Source organism: Pararge aegeria, chromosome 15 (genome assembly GCF_905163445.1).
Source record: "Pararge aegeria chromosome 15, ilParAegt1.1, whole genome shotgun sequence".
In the NCBI taxonomy this organism is placed as follows: domain Eukaryota; kingdom Metazoa; phylum Arthropoda; class Insecta; order Lepidoptera; family Nymphalidae; genus Pararge; species Pararge aegeria.
In genome coordinates this window covers 12,949,145-12,966,581 of record NC_053194.1, presented here as the reverse complement: position 1 = coordinate 12,966,581, position 17,437 = coordinate 12,949,145, and positions in this window count along the sequence as shown.

The following is a 17,437-nucleotide window of genomic DNA, read 5'->3' as shown; positions in this document are numbered from 1 at the left end:
AACACAGTGGTAGGCCGTTAATGTGGGAGGAATGGTTCCGGGTTCGACTTTTGGCAGGTGCAATTTGGGATTTTATTTCATTTTCTTGGGTCTGTTATGGTGGGAGGCCTCGGCCATAACCTACCACCCTACCGACAAAGTCATGCTACCTTAACAAATTTTAGACTACTGACATTCGGATTTAAAGTCCTGTATGCAATAAATCAGTAGTATTTTAGGAGTCATTACCATTATCAAAGCTCTACAGCCCTGGGTGGGCCTTAGCTTGGTCAAGCATATTTCTCCATTTGAGGCGGTCAGAAGCTGCTTCTTTCCAGCTCCGAACTCCTAGAACCCTCTAATCCCTCTCAACTCCATCACTCCACCGATCCCTAGGTCGTCCTTTGCCTCTACGCCCCTCCAAAGTGCCCTCCATCAACCTCTTTGGGGCTCTCGCGACTTCCATGCGTTGCACATGCCCTGCCCATTGCATTCTTAACAGTTTAATAGTCTTGACGATATTTGGTATTTTAGGAGTAAAAAAGCTTTTTGTGACATCTCGTACGGAGTACCCGGTGCACGTCCTGCAAAGTTTGTTTATAGGTGGTGCTTTTCCACTTACATTACGTCAATAATAACATCTTAGTCATTATAACGGACACGAAAATAAAAACTATACTGGTACAACAAAATATTTTAATAACTTCAAAAAAAATGGCGAGCTTTGGCTAGCTGGACTTACCGAACCATAATGGCGGCATTTTTCGCATGGCGGTGGGGTATGACAACATGGCGACTTGGCTTTGTCCGTCTATAATCTGTGGTCGGTGCACTGGCTGTTGTCTCATCCGTTACATAATAAAAAAAAATACAACACTCTTTTTCAAATGAGCGTGCCGTGTAATAGGTCGAAATCAGGACTCAAACTGGAAGACAGCTAGAGGCGCAGTGTGGACTAGGTTCGCCGAAGGCTAACATTTATGGAGTGCTATCTAGGTGTTCCTATCGTCGGGTGATTTCTGTTTTCAAATGTAATTGAAGTTCATTGAATCCCACTGAAATTATATGCCAGACCTATACGCTAATTAGGAATATTTAATAAATTAGTCAATTTATTTACCTCTTTATAACAAATTTTAGATATAACAAATCTTGATAGAGAATATTTACTTGTTCCTTTCCTTTTTTTTTTTAATTATTAGAAGTAACAGCAATCTCATCTGATAGTGAATGTCAATGCAGCCTCAGATGTTAACGGGCTAATCTATTATATAAATTATATAATATATGACAGTTATATAAATAAATATAAATATATTACGACAATACGCACATCGCCATCTAGCCCAAAGTAAGCGTGTTGTGCTATAGGTACTAAGATGACTGATGAATAATTAATACCTATAATATTCATATAAACACCCAGACACTGAAAATTTCCGTTCATTTTCATCACACAAACATTTTCCAGCTGTTTTTTACGTCCTTGGACTCAGAAAGCAGGGTTGCTGCCCACTGCGCCGTCAAAGTTATATTAAACCCACAACCCTAAACGGTTTCTACGCGACATCGTACCGGAACGCTAGATCGCTTTGCGGTACGTCTGTCGGCAGAGCGGTACCCAGCAACGCCCGAAGCCTCCCACCCGACATAATTCTAATTTCGTATGTCAAGGTTGCACTGTATTACTAGACCAAACAGCCCCAGTTACTTACTAGAGTTGGTACACATTTGACATAAGAGGCAACGAAAATAAAACTCAATCATTTTTGGAGAGCCATTAAGTGATTATCCGCGCTATACAATTTAATGCCCAATTCTAAAACGATGGTTGCCACCCACAGAGTCCCTGCCAACTAACGTTATAAACCCTAAGGCACACGGACTACAAATAACTGAATGAATGTATGAATGAATGAAAGGTTTCGATTATATCTCTGGTACAGCAGTATTCGCAGTTACTAACCAGTAAACCAGTCGTTCCATGATTGCTTCCCTAAAGCCTGAACTAGTACGAGTACGAGTTTTATTTAAAAGGGTAGGCAGTGCTTAACTGCATGTATACAGTGCACGCCACTGGTAGGTATATTTATTTATTTATAGTCTTTTCAACAATCTTATTTTACTGATTATTTACTTATCGAGACACGGTTACGCTTGATTGACGTCTTGCTTTAGCAAAGGCCTCCCCCAGGTTCTTCCATGCTTCGCGATCATGGGTTTTCCTTGTCCACAGAAGTCCTGTTGTCGCTCTTAAGTCGTCTTCCCACCTTCGGAATGGTCTTCCCCTTCTTCTCTTACCGTCTCTAGGATACCACTCTGTTATATCTTTAGCCATAATATATTCAAGCTCATGGCAAATCTACTCTCTTGCTGTGAGTCTTGTTAACAAAAATAGCCTGTACGAAATCGCTTGCAGCAAAAAGACCTTTAAACGCCTGTTCTTTTTTATGTTTAAAGACGAGTAATTGACTGCAATCAAAAAAACTAAGGTGGAGCGCGCTTGCCTAGAAGACACCTATTCACTCTTGATTTGAAGGTACTCAAATCAAGCATGGTGTCTGTATACCTTTATATTTTGCGTGAAATAAAATATTTCTTCTATGATACACTTGCAAAATAGCACACTCTACCTAACACTACATCATTAATTACAGTCGCAAACTACACGCTACAGCCCGTAATTAAAAGCGTCTTACACGTAAGCCCGCCTTTGATCTAAAGGTGTCACATTCTTCACTATGATGTTATTAGTGCGGCAAAAGCGAGGAAATTGCGAATAACATACACATAATATTATTTTATAGTGAACATTTACTATTTTGCATACTGAGGATAGACGTGGACGTGATTATAGCATAATGTTATATTATCATTAATAGATATTACTGATTAAGAGTATGGCTTTAAAATAGTTTATTTTTACTCATATTTAAGTATGTATCGTATGTTAAAGTACCTATAGGTATATTAGTTTATTATTTTTTATATTGATTTTTATTATTATTTTATGTGTGTAATCTGCATAAGAATTAGTGTGTAATTATTCGTAAGTATGTATAAAATAATAATACTTTCTCTGGGTTTTCCTAATCCTAAGGTTGCCTGGAAGAAATCGCTGCTAAGCGATAAAGCCGCCTTTTGTATCCTTTTAAGTTTCCACTAATTAACAGCCATACTATCGTGTAATTGAGGACTTAGCATTCTATTTAAATAGGTCGTCTAGGTCATAAAAACAATTTGAAGAAGCCAGTGTTGTTGTTTCTTTCCTTTCACCATGCCTCTAAAAAAAGTTTACTACGAATAACATGTGATCTTCTTCTATTTCTTCTTGTAGAATATCTCTTCTTTAAGCCTTGTTGTTTTGGTTTTGACATTTTACGACCTGCTTGACGTTAATCCTCCTAGGAAATGTCTAACATATGATGATAACATTAAGCCCACCAACCCACATTGGAGTCGCATGGTGAATCTAACCTCCGATTCCCTCTCTCCTTTCAGAGTAAAGCCAATGTAGTATAAATAAATAATTAATACGTTGATTGAATTTTGAAAATAAAATAATGTTTAGTTAAAAAAATCAAATAAAGTTGCACAATGTATACAAAGCCTTACAGCAATCATTGAACTAAACGCATTTAAGACCAAATTAGACTTATCGTTTCACACCCAATAAATCGAATAGACCCCGACCGGGCGTATGAATGTTTTCAGAACAAAAGAGACAAAAAGCTATTAGTGTGTTTGTTCCCCTTTTTAGAGACAAGGAACTCGTGTTTTATGGTTGTGTTACCGACTAATCATCAAATCGATATTCAATTTTAATTTCTTACAAGTATGCCTTAAATGTATAAAAAAGTCATATGATATGAGATATCTAAATTCAGTTGTCACCACCCCGCCTAATCCCGCGGGTGTCGTACGTGACGTTTATCGGAATATAAAGAAGAACGGGAATCATCCTCCTCCATGCTACTAACGTCTAACACCATCTATTGCGATCACCAATCCGTCTGCCCAGCGTGGTGATTATGGCCAAATCCGGGCCTTTAAATAATAGCCAAATCCAAAGAGGCCTTTTTGTATGGAAAAATATTTTGATTTCATATTTTTATAGGACGATTCCTTATGAAATATACTTCAAGGAAATATACTTAAAGTGTCAAGTACCCTTCGAAAGTTTTGTAATCCCGTTACACGTTTATTTAAGTATCATTTTAAAGGTTAAATTTATTATTCTTTTATTAACTTAAGGTTACAATTAGAATTCGGAAATTTCAACAAAAGCTCGTTGTCCAAATTTTGTGGTCAATTTGTTTATGCAACTTGGAAATTGAACTAAAGAACTCCTAATCTGGATCACCATATCAACGAAGCATTTTATTAACATAAAAGTGTCTTTATCTAGTTTTGTTATACCTCAATGTGAATTGCTAATGGTAAAAAATAACACTTTTGTGACTTAAAAAGCTCTTTGGAACGAACGTCGTTAACGTGGATTGCAGTCACGTAAGGAAAAAGCGTTATGCCAATGTGAGTCGTTCGGTTACGTCCGGCGTAATTCGAAAATGTATGTATACATATACATATACATATACATATTTATAAATATGTTATTATCGAAGGCTTACTGATTTCGGATATTATCGTCAACTTTTAAATAGCTTTCCGCTATACATGTTTATATTATCTGTTAAATGTGACTTTTTCTGATGTTCCTATTTGATACAGAACTTTGACGAAATCCTGACAGAGCTCAGGAGTCCCCAGGGCACTAAGCTGCGTTTACTTATTCGATCGAATCAAACGAGCGCCATCTAGTTTAAATACTGAGAAAACGTACTGCCACTAGATGGCGCTCATTCGATACCATATAAATCGTAGTAAACTTTCACGCGCACGAATAAGTAAACGTAGGTAGAAAATCTCACACTTAGCACTCAGACCGTACGTACACGTTGTATTATTTAAATAAAAATCCTTTATCATAAAAATAACCTTGAATAAAATCAAAGCCATTCCACCGTTTTATGATTATAGTACAGATGCGGTGGATTAACCAACTTTTTGCTGTACATTAATATTTATATATATTAATATTTATGTCTTTATTAATATTAGCTTCGCGATCTTGTGTGACCGGTTATCGTTAATCAATGATAACCTATTTATCTTGTCAATCCTTTTATATCTTTATTTATCTTCAAGAATAAAAACCGGTCGCACTGTATTTATACTTTACCAGTTACTTTTTTATATCCTTTTCGCTCGCTCTCCGACATAGTAATTAGTAATAAACAATGTTGCTCGTAGATTGTACCTATTTGATACATAAATCTTTGGTTAGTCGCAAGAAAATAAGTATACTTAGATTTGTATTTTTCCTTGATATAACTTGAAATCCAGCAAGAAAGCGTACGTTAGTAGCTTTAATATATTTATTCATTCTTCATTTTACTCGTATTATATTATTCCTTCTTTGAAACTATGTAATTAATACACTAGAACTGAAAGGGGGCGATTATTCTACCAGCAAAAGCAAGTCAAAATTACTACCCCGAAACCCAAACAACATGTCCTGAGGTTTATGAGTAGTATGTACCTATATATAATGGATACTATATATTTGACGGCCGATTGGCGCAGTGGGCAGCGACCCTGCTCTCTGAGTCCAAGGCCGTGGGTTCGATTCCCACATCTGGAAAATGTTTGTGTGATGAACATGAATAGTTTTCAATGTCTGGGTGTTTTTATATAATATAAGTTTCTATTTATATTATTCATTAAAATACTCAACTGTCATCTTAGTAGGTACCATTAACACAAGCTACGCTTACTTTTGGGCTGGATGGTGATGTTGTGCACTGTCTTAGTATATTTAGTAGTAGTTGTACTATACGGAAGCGTTGATAGCGCATAGGGTAGGTGCTCGACTTGACTTTCGGGGGGCCGAGTTCGAATCCCAGCACCTCTTACTTTTCTAAACCTGCATGTCTGAGAGTTCTAAATAATGTTTTCAAAGGTGTATGGAGTCCACCAATCCGCACTGGGCACCGCAACTAGCGCGGTGGACCTTAACCCCTTCTCATTGTGGGAGCCCGGGTTATGTAGTGTGCCGGTAATGGGTTGATGGGATGATGACGATGATGACTATACGGTCCAATCCTTACAATTTGCATCAACATCACCTCTTCCATGGATTCATTCATGAGTGTTCAACTAGCCATCGTTAACATCACGAGCGTGTAACTAAGTAATTTATCGTAATCAATAAGCCAAAATATAGCGATCTGTGGGATTATTTTTACCTTGTTAGTTGATGTCTGATAGAGGTGAATAAAAGAAGAAGTGTTGTACTGAAAAAGAGAAGGATAACGGAAAGAAGCAGAAGAACATAAAAGCACATCCCTCTTACACGAAACTTTTTTACCGTATCCGTTACATTGTGGTAAGCATTTGAAATCTTCCATTGTCTTTGTAATTCTAGTGTCATTTGTTAATTTATGTCATCCAAGCACTCGGCGAGTACGTGCCGTGGTTGCTTTCTTAACTTGACCTACATTTGAAGTAAAGCCTTGTGCATAATATCAGGTATTATTGTACCGGAAGTTGCTCGAATATACTATTCGTGTGGAGATGCAGTGTACCTATTTTCCCACTAATATTATAAATGCGCGTTTAAGCTTGAAGAGGTTTATAAAAGGATTGCGCACTACCTGCGTCCCATAGGAGATGTGCATTTTCCGGAATAAGGAGCTTATATCTTATATAAACTATAAACTATCCCCATACAAATATTATTTAAATATAGTTATATAGATAGACGGCCGATTGGCGCAGTGGGTAGCGACCCTGCTTTCTGAGTCCGAGGCCGTGGGTTCGATTCCCACAACTGGAAAATGTTTCTGTGATGAACATGAATGATTTGCCTGGGTGTTTATATGTTTATTTTAAGTATTTATGTATGTTATTCAGTCATCACAGTATCCTTAACACAAGCTAACGCTTACTTCGGAACTAGATTGAGATGTGTGTATTGTAATAGTACATTAATTTATTATTTACTAGCTGTTGCCCGTGACGTCGTCTGCGTTTGACATTGTTTTTTGTGGCATTAAATTTAGTGTTAAGTAGTTTTTCGTGAAAACGTAACAAACAAACTTACATTGACATTTATAATATTTGTAGGATAGGATAGGAAAGGAATAATAGCTATTTTTAATGCTAAGTTCGTTGTCTGAAACGTTGATATCCATTGCTTGATAAGTCTCTTGTAGTTATTTCCAGGCTCAAATAATAAGAAATCATTATGAAACCATTACTGGTCCACTACATCACACGGGTCTCGTCTCAGAATGAGGAGCGCTCAGGCCGTAATCCACCACGCGGGCCGAGTGCGGATTGGTAGACTTCACACACCTTCGAGAATAATAAAATTTCTATGATATTTTTATTCGACTGCAAAAATAGGCTTATCTGGAAAGACCCGGTATATTTCACAAGTGATCCCATTATCATCAGGTCAAGATCTATTGGTGGGATACTGGAGAAATAACAAAACGAACGCACATAACGCGGAAAAGTTAGACGTGCGTGCGTCGTGCGTATTGGTACATATTATAATATGTACCAATAACGATTTGGGTATTTTTAGGTAACTTGTACGTTTTCTTTCAAAAAGCACCATTAGTGAAGTATTTATTGTGTTGCGATTTAATTGTGATATAATATGAATGGTGGTATGAACTCCTCAACAATTAGCGTTGTAACACAACATTTATTTAACAAAAGCAAACCCCACTAAAAATCGTGGAAACAGATTTTTTTTTCTTTATTCGTTGTATAATTTTACTGATTTTCCATTCTAATGTTGAAATAATAACCTAAATAAAATAATCACTGAGCAAATATTAATTCAATATTGCAATTTGCAGAATGCAAATATTCTTTAACTTTTTAACCACCATAAAATTGGTAAATGCGTACACAACAGTCAACATATTCTAATGATATTTCTGATTATGAGAAACAAACGTTAGAATAACATAATTCAATATTTTAGCATTATTTTTGAGAATAACTTCACAGAACGTTACAACGACGATGTGTACGCTTCTTTACCCTAACTCTACTCGACCTTTGACCAGTGGTATGAACGTAACACTGAAATAATAAAACAAGCTTGCTAGTGATCTAGTTACCCAGTACATTATTGTACACGACAAGCTATGAAGCAAAGAAGACGGTTAGCATGGAGGGATGGTTAACGTACAGTATATGTAACATATTTATCCGAGTTACTTATGTCCCACAGCTAGACATTAGCTTTCTTAAAGGAAAGAGATTTTAATCTTAACTTTTTTTAGTGGTAATAGCCTAGTCGGTAATGCTTCGGCTTTCCATTCGGGACGACCGTGATCAACCGTGATTGAGGCAAAAAGTTTTCCGATTTAAGCAATGAAATATCAATTGCTTAAGGTGAGGGAAGTTATCGTAAGGAAATCTGCATGTCTGAGAGTTCTCAATAGTTTTGTCATATGCTTTCTTAAAGATAAGAGGGGTTTTAATCTAAGCTTTTTTTTTAGTAGTAATAGCCTAGTCGGTAATGCTTTGGCTTTCCGTTCGGAAGGACCGTGTTCAACCGTGACCGAGGCAAAAACGTTTTCCGATTTAAGCAATTAAATATCACTTGCTTAAGGTGAAGGAAAATATCGTGAGGAAATCTGCGTGTCTGAGAGTTCTCCATAGTTTTGTCATATGTGTGTAGTCTACCTCACCACAATTGGCCTACGGCCTAAACCCTTCTTATTTTGAGAGGAGACCCGTGTCCTGTAATGGGTCTCAGGTTGATAGATACAGGGCGGCACTTTGTAGGACATGCAAAATGTTGCTCTGTAGTCTTCAGGCGATTATTTTCCACTTTCCTTCAGTTTTAGCCATCTACTTTGTCTGTCACTTAATAATATTTATATACTAACGGACCCCTAATGAGTCAACTTCAAAAAGAAGTCAAATGTTCACACGCTCTCAAAAAAGATATTTATTGCAGTTTCGCAACATTTCTCATTAAAAATTATTATTTATTTATTAGGAAGCCAACGTGTATACAACCTATCTTAATATATGGACACATTTAACAATTGTTTTGTAATGTTGTACACCCCACTTAAAGGCTAACTCAGCAAGCATAACACAAAAGACAATCTTTGTTTACCACCAAATTTTGTAATATTTAGCCGCTAAACAAAAGGAATTTAAAATGAAAAAGAAAAAAAAAATAAACCCTAAAATAGGTACTTACATAACCAAGAAAAAATAAATTTCTTAAAAAAATAGATCAGCGTTTGTACTGACCTGTTTTAAAATGTTGTCCTTGTATGCAAGGTGCCGTAAAAACTTCTTCTGGACTCTCTCTATCCTATTCATGTGTATTTGATACAATTGGCTTCATGTAATAGAACAGTATTCAAGTTTGCTTCGTACAATCGAATTAAATAGTGCTAGCTTGGTAGAAGACTTTTTAAAGTCCTTTGTATTTCTAATGATGAATCCCAAGAATTTCAGAGATTTTTTAATCATATTATCCATATGTGGTATTAAACTTAATTTACTATCCATAATTACGCCAATATCTTTTATTTGGTTTACTTTTTAATAATGGTAGCCATTGGTCGTAGCGTGATGTTATATAGCCTTAATTGATACTACCAATACAAAAAAAATCGAAATCGTTACAGCATTTTCTGAGATTAGCGCGTTCAACCAAACAAACTCAAAAGCTTGAAAATATTTCAACTATCTAAAAAAAACACGTCAATCTAAAACTCCGTTGCGCGGATTTTGAAAGACAAATGTGGAGAGAAAAGCGATGTTATCCTGTAGGAGCTGTTGGCTTTTCCGGGATAAAAATAAGACTATGAGCTATTCCAGGATACGCATGCATTTGATCGTTGTCCCATATGCCCAGCGACGTGCTGTTATCTGTGCAGAGTTTTGTCCTTTATCTCCGACAATATTCATCAGATCTTCATTAAAATTAGACAATACATGCTTAATAGTACAAACTTTCACATAAAAAAAGAATTATTAAAATCGATTCAAATTTAACGGAGCAATTAAGAAAAATTTATAAAAAATTTCATCGTATTTCCCGGAGTAAACTTACTGTTTATCTTGATAAAAAGTATCCTATACCCGGATTCCGCTTGTCCCGGGAGATCAGGTACCAAATTTTATTTAAATCCGTTCAGTAGTTTTCACGTGATGCCCGAACAGACAGATAGGCAGACAGACAGACGGACAAAAATTCAATAAAAATCTGTTTTGGACTCAGTATCGATTAAAAAACATCCCCCGGTCAAAATTTTCAAAATATATTAAATGTACAGAAATCTTCCAGTTACAGATTTATTATAAGTAGGTGTAGATAGTCTTTGTGAGACAAAATAATATTCTCTTTATAAACAAAAAGCTGATATTAAGAATCAACTTAACAGAAACGGACATAAGGCGAAAGGCGCAGAAGTTCTTTGTGGGGTTGAGTATACGCTTTTAAAAATGTGTAAAAACACATCAACATCATCATCAATACAGCGAGGTTACATTTGATGAATTTCTTCTTGAAATCAAATTGCTTTAATTGAAAACAATTTGCTTTAATCGAAGCATGTCCAAAATTAAATGACCGCATGAATGACATAACAACATGCTGATACTGTCAACACTGAAAAAAGTTCCAATTTGACAGCATAATCCCCATCTGAAATTTAAATTTTTCAATTTGCCCCTATTAACAAAATGATCCGCCATTTATTTAATATATTAGTTACAAAAAATGTGTTAAATGACTCTTATATTATAGAATTTAATATAATTCTATTTGCAAAATTCACTACTCTTAAGTATTTCCTCGGCATCCACAAAACTCATTACCAGAGGCAGTTCCAATAGATTCGAAATTGAGAATCGATCGATCGAATAGTGAATTGGACAAAAGCGACAAACAGGAAACTAAAAAGTTGCAACTCAGTCATACTACCCTTTTTTTCACTTTTAGTTAGCCCTAGACTCGAAATAAGTGACGATGCAGTCTAACGGGCTTACCTCCTAGGGGGTTGGCAGTGGCATAAAACCCTAATCGGTTCTACGCGCCATCGTGCCGGAGCGCTAAGTCGCTTTGTGCCTTCTTTGTAAGTAGGGTGGTAACTAACGGCAGAAGCCTCCCACCAGACCAGACTAGAGATTTATTCCCCCTATATTATCTGCTCTCCCAAAGGAACCGAGCTTAAAGTCGGGGTAAAAAGTATCTTATATTACTTCTAACACTTCCAAGAATATGTGTACAAAGTTTCATGAGGATCGGTTAAGTAGTTTTTGCGTGAAAGCGTAACAAACAAACTTACATTGACATTTATAATATTAGTAAGGATAGGGATTGAAGGAACGCCTGCCATTGTCAGACGTTTGATCAGTCCTTTTTAAAGACCACTCCACCCATTGGGTGGCACTTTGAAGGACGTGTTCTTTACATGCCCTGCGAAGTCAGAAGTCGTGCCCTGTTTTTAGGCTATGGTTTTCAAAATTACTACTATTCCAAAAAAAGTTAATTAGAGATGTAAATTTGGCAAAAGTGAGTGCAATAAGGGGACTGAAAAGATGTTATGCTAGGCACTTGGCGTCCACAAACTTATAAGAGAGACAGCTATAATAGAGAACTTAAAATTTAAGAAAAAAGCAGAAAATTGTATGTGCAGCCGTATTATAAAAATCTTTTAAAAATACTTTCGATACATTTTTCTAAACGGCATTTCGAATTGATTGAGCCATCACTCATATTTTTAGGAGGACTCGATATAAACACGTTTTTGAACATGTTGACTCGCCTAAAAGCTTTTCTACTGGGTACGTATTCACTCTACACCCACAAACTCATTACCAGTGACATTGTCTATAGATAACTGACAGCATTGGTTTGCCAATAACCGTCCCCCTAAAGACGCAAATTAAATTCGTATTCCGTTCGAGAAATCAAGATAGACGTTTAGATGCACATCTGCGTTTCTGACAGACATACACCACGTCAACTTTCATCTCGTTTTCAATATTTTGAACCTTAACTACGTTGTAATAAAGAACAATTTGGTGAAAAGGGCAATTATGTTTTTAAGTGTCAGAAGGATTACAGCTAGAATCACCAAGATCGCATTATGGAGTAGGGAATGATTGTCTACTGTGTTTCGATAAATGTGTATGGAATTTAGTACTAGGGTACCGTAAGCCGAACTTCGTAGGGCGCATAAGGTATAAGGCCGTTGATAAATGGAATTGTTAAATTGTCTGACAGTTTAATAACTAGTCATGAGTGATGAGACCTTTATTTATTGAGACAATCGCGCCTTGGAGATTTAAGATTTATCTCAATGTTTGTATGAAAAGTTGCTTTGCGAAAAAATTTATATATTTTTTATGGTAACCGACGCTCCATGGTACGTGACAAACGAACAGCTGCATCACGACCTTCAAGTATATACTGTCAAACAAGAAATTCTGCGTCATACGAAAACCTACAAAGAAAGAATCATAAACCACCCAAATCGCTTAGCGAAAGTCTTGATGGATGAAACTCGCGCATCTCGTCGACTTAAACGGAAAATGCCCCAAGACATACTTAAACAATAAAGTAAAGTAGGATGTGACCCTAGTCGCATTCCGAGCATGTCATGACAAGTCCCGACCTACCAACTACTTAATGTCCCCCCAGTATGTGACAGATCGTAGTGAATAAAAAGACAAAAAAAAAAAAAAAAAAATTTTTTTGCTAATTGGAAACTTTTAGATGTCATCAACCCATTACCGGCCCACTATAGTGCATGGATCTCCTCTCACAATGAGAAGGGTTTAGGCCGTAGTCCACCACGCTGGCCATGAGCTGATTGGTAGAGCGCACACACCGTTGAGAACATTATGGAGAACTCTCAGGCATGCAGGTTTCCTCACGATGTTTGTGATATTTAAATGGCTTTAATTAAAAACGCACATAACTCCGAAAGGTCAGTCGTGCGTGTCGGGGCTCGAACTCGGTCTTCACGAAAGGAAAGCCGAAGCATTACCCACTAGGCTATCACCGCTTAGCTTTTTTAGATACTATGTCTGTTTGTTAATAGTATATTGGAGTAATATTATAAATAAAAAGTATGTCTGTTTTTTTTGCCTTATTATTTGATTGTTCAGTGAACTACCTCGTTGGTAAAGTGGTTAGCATGTTCGTCTGCAGTTCACGAGATTCTGGGTTCGACTCCCCGGGTCGGGCCAATGAACATTGGATATTTCAATCAAAGACTTTTTAGTACCGGAGAGCTCGATGGCTCAATCACTGGAATTATCTTCTTGTAAAGTACCTAAATAATAAAGGTTACATCCTGTAAATGGAAACACGTGTCGTCTTCATGAAATACGTATGATTTAAAAAGTAGCTTTTATTACCTATATACGGCTTCACAGCTAAAGCTATCTTGGCGAAACTTGTAGTTCCTGTTACAACTAGACCACAACTCCCGCCTTCTAGTACAATTATTTAACCACCATAATAATACCAAAATCTATATTTACGACCTAACATAGACAATTCGAATCGCTTGTAAACCAGTAATAATCCAGATTAAATTACAGTACCCGTGCAAGTCAATTTGAATTCTATCTTTATGAAGTTACGTTTTAAATTCGGGCAAACTTTACATATTATCAAGCACTACATAGTAGCAAATATAGCTAGAAGATAATTGCTGGTTTTGGAAACAATTATTATTATTTATAATGATGAAAATAGATAATTTTAATTTAATACCGTCTAACAGTTGCTCAGGTTTTTCTTTCTTTCGACTCCTTCCATATAGGTATCAAATGAAAGAGCTTGACTAGTAGAATAATATACACTAAATTGAAAGTAAGTAATTTATATATTATTATGATTACATACTGCTACACAAGTTAGATGTGATAAGATGACGAAGTATTTTATAACCATGTTATTCTTCGTGGAAAATTCTGATATTTACAATCGCTTAGTAAAGATAAAGAATATTGTGAAGCGCAAGGCACCTTACAATGTTGGATATTCCCACAATTCCGCAAAAGAATCCCATTAGTTTTGATAAAAAGTTATCCCAATCACATCAGCCAAAATCCACTTTGAAACAGAACCGTATCTATCTATCATGAAAGTAATAAAAACAGGGAACTTCTGAAGTTGTGATCGAGATATTTTATAGCATTCTCTAGCGTTCGGGACCTTTCTGCTGACCGCAATAAATGCTTCGCTAAAGAGATAAAAATAAGTCAGATTCCTTTGTCGAGAATCCCGGTTAAGTGAGTCGGCTTAATGAAAAACTAGCTCAGGAAGTATTTGCCTACTCGTAATAAGTATTTGACTACGTTGAGGTTTTTTCAATTTAACTGTGAATGTTAATTGATTTATCGATAATTATATTATGGCATCTGAATTTATTTCATTTAGTTTTAAATTGATTTTACTGCAATTATTCGTGGACAGAACGTTCTAGAATGCAAATATTTTTTATTTTTCTATATATCTTAAGCTTAAAAAATGGTTTAAAAGGCCATTACGAAGTGAAAAATCATATTATTATTTTTACATATATCACAATGACTTTGCATAACCCTTCAAAACATGTTCTAATGCCTAAAAACATTAAAAAATCAGGCTTTCAGAAACGGTATTTATTTAATTTTATTATTTATTTATATTATGATTCTTACACTTATCATTACAGAATACTTAAAAATAATGCAATAGTGTAGCATTTAAAAAAAAATATCTTAATTTCCTTATGCTATATCCTATGCTATTTAATTATCTTTTCCCGTAACAAATAACCCACATTGCGATCCTTGTGATTTCACTCAGAGCGCAACGATACAAATCAAATTGATCTTAGTATATACACAAATTCATTCACCAAATACCAGCCGTCGATAAGAAAAATGGAAATAATATTAGAGACGGATTATTATCTTCCCTCAGGATGCTTCTGTACTTCTGCGTAAGGATTCTTATAAACTTCATTATGAAACGCAAAAGCTGAAGCCTACGTCAGAACTACAGCCCATTTTCACTGCTGGAATAAAAGCCTCTCGCAATGGAAGGTTTTGCCCATAATCACCTTGCTGGGCTGACAGCCGATGTAACCGCAGTTCAGAATACAGTAGTCAGCATTCCTTCCCGTGGGTGTTGTACGAGGCGACTCAGGCAGCAGCGTTCGCTGTGGTACTACAAGAGTTTACTGCGAAGCTTTTAAATGTAGGAAAGTTTAACACAAATCCACCTTAATGCCACAAATTTCAAAACTTACCGCAAAACCATCACATTCCGTACAAATCACGTGGACCGCCGGACAACAAAGCGTTGTTTAGAACTCTGCGGTCGCATGCGAAAATACAAGCTCGCGCTTTGCGGCGAATATGCTCATGTTTCGTTCATGTACCTCTTTACCGTCTCACCGCATTTATCTTTGACAATACTGACGCAGACCGCATGAACTATTTCAGTTGATAGTAGACTGCCGCACGAGCCTAAGCGGTTTAAAACGTTTTTTTAACAAATTAGGCATAATAAGAAATAGTATTTTTCTCGTGCATAGTAATGCACGAGAAAAATACTATTTCTTATAAAATATGCAATGATACTATATCTATATACATTGTGGGTCTTATAGTGTTAGTGTGTTGCCTATGTGTTATGCAAAGTTTAACTCATTTTCAACCCCCGACGCCAAAACGACGTATTATAAATTTGACGTGTGTGTGTGTATGTGTGAGTGTGTGTCGTACGTGTATGTTGGTGGCATCGTAGTGACCGAACGAATAAACCAATTTTGATTTGTTTGAAAGGTGAACTAGGCCAGAGAATTTTTACTATGTTTTAATGAGAATCAGTCTAAGATAGCCGCCGCCACAAAATGGCGGTTTACATGTTTTTCCCAACTCCCTCAATATGGGTATCGAATTAAATGACTAGCAGAATACTATTAATTATGATAAATTTAAAATATTGGCCGGCTCCACAAAATGCCAAATTACATTTTTAATTCAAAGCTTCCACAATTTACTCCTTCAATTATTCTAAATTCCAAAAAAAAATGGTTTTCTGGGGGCTCTTGTGGCAGTATACGGTAAGCTTTACGTACTTGCGTTATATGCATTTACTCACAGAGTTACCTATATGATTTAACATGATTTTCTCAGTAAGCATATTTTACAAGGATTATTTTTAGACCTATTTGGTTATAGAGCGAAGTTTTTAGAAATGAGAAGGCCTAAGTTCTAACTTCTTCGTTAATGGTTTGATAAAGATTTGTGCACAGAGTTCTATTGATTCGAGTAGCGTTTATGATACACAACACAAAAAGATGATTTTTAAACTATAAAGCATTGTAAACGTGATCCATAGCCTGTTTGACGACGACGACGATTGTGTTAAATCCAAAAATATTTAATAACCATTAACCACAAATCACAAACCATTATTTTTTTTTTTTAAATATACTACGACAACACATACATCGCCATGTAGCCCCAAAGTAAGCGTAGCTTGTGTTATGGGTACTGAAATAAATACTTATAATACACAGATAAACACCCAGACACTGAAAAACTTTCATGTTCATCACACAAACATTTTCCAGACATTATTGAACCGCAATGCAAGACACGGACTAGGAAGAAATAAAATGTTTAATTTTTATCATCGTCCTGATCATCATATCAGGGCACGGGTCTCCTCCCACAATAAGAAGGGGTTAAGGATAGTATTGGTGGACTCCACAAACCTCTGAGAATATTGTGTAGAACTCTCAGGCATGCAGGATTCTTCAAAATGTTTTCCTGCACCGTCCAAGCAAGTGATATTTTAATTACTTAAAACGCACATATCTTTACACATAAATTTAGACGTGCGTTGCGTGCTGGGATTCGAACTGTGCCCCCCAAAGTGAAGTCTTCTACCCACTGCTCTATCACCGATGACATGAAAACTTTAATTTTAATAGTCACATATTATGATATTGGATAGAAGCAGGCGTTACTTTGCGGAAATCCATGATATATTATCAAAATTATTCATTGTAAAGTCAACATCTCCTGAGGATGCTCCGGTTTCAGAGCAAAACGTGCGTAGAGGGTATATTGCCGAAGATCTGTTTGGTGTGGAGTATAAGGATTGAAGAAATTATAAATTACACCACACAGATTCTCCTGCTTTTCGCGGAGTATAGCAAATTAAGCTTAAATTTGATAAGTCACATATGAGTTAGTTAATTACTTTCGTAAGTTAAAATATTAATATTATTCCTACGTAAAATAGCCAACAGATAACTCGACGGTAACTTTACACTAAAATAAAAGTGAATTCAACTATGATATTACTGAATTCAGCCACAACTTC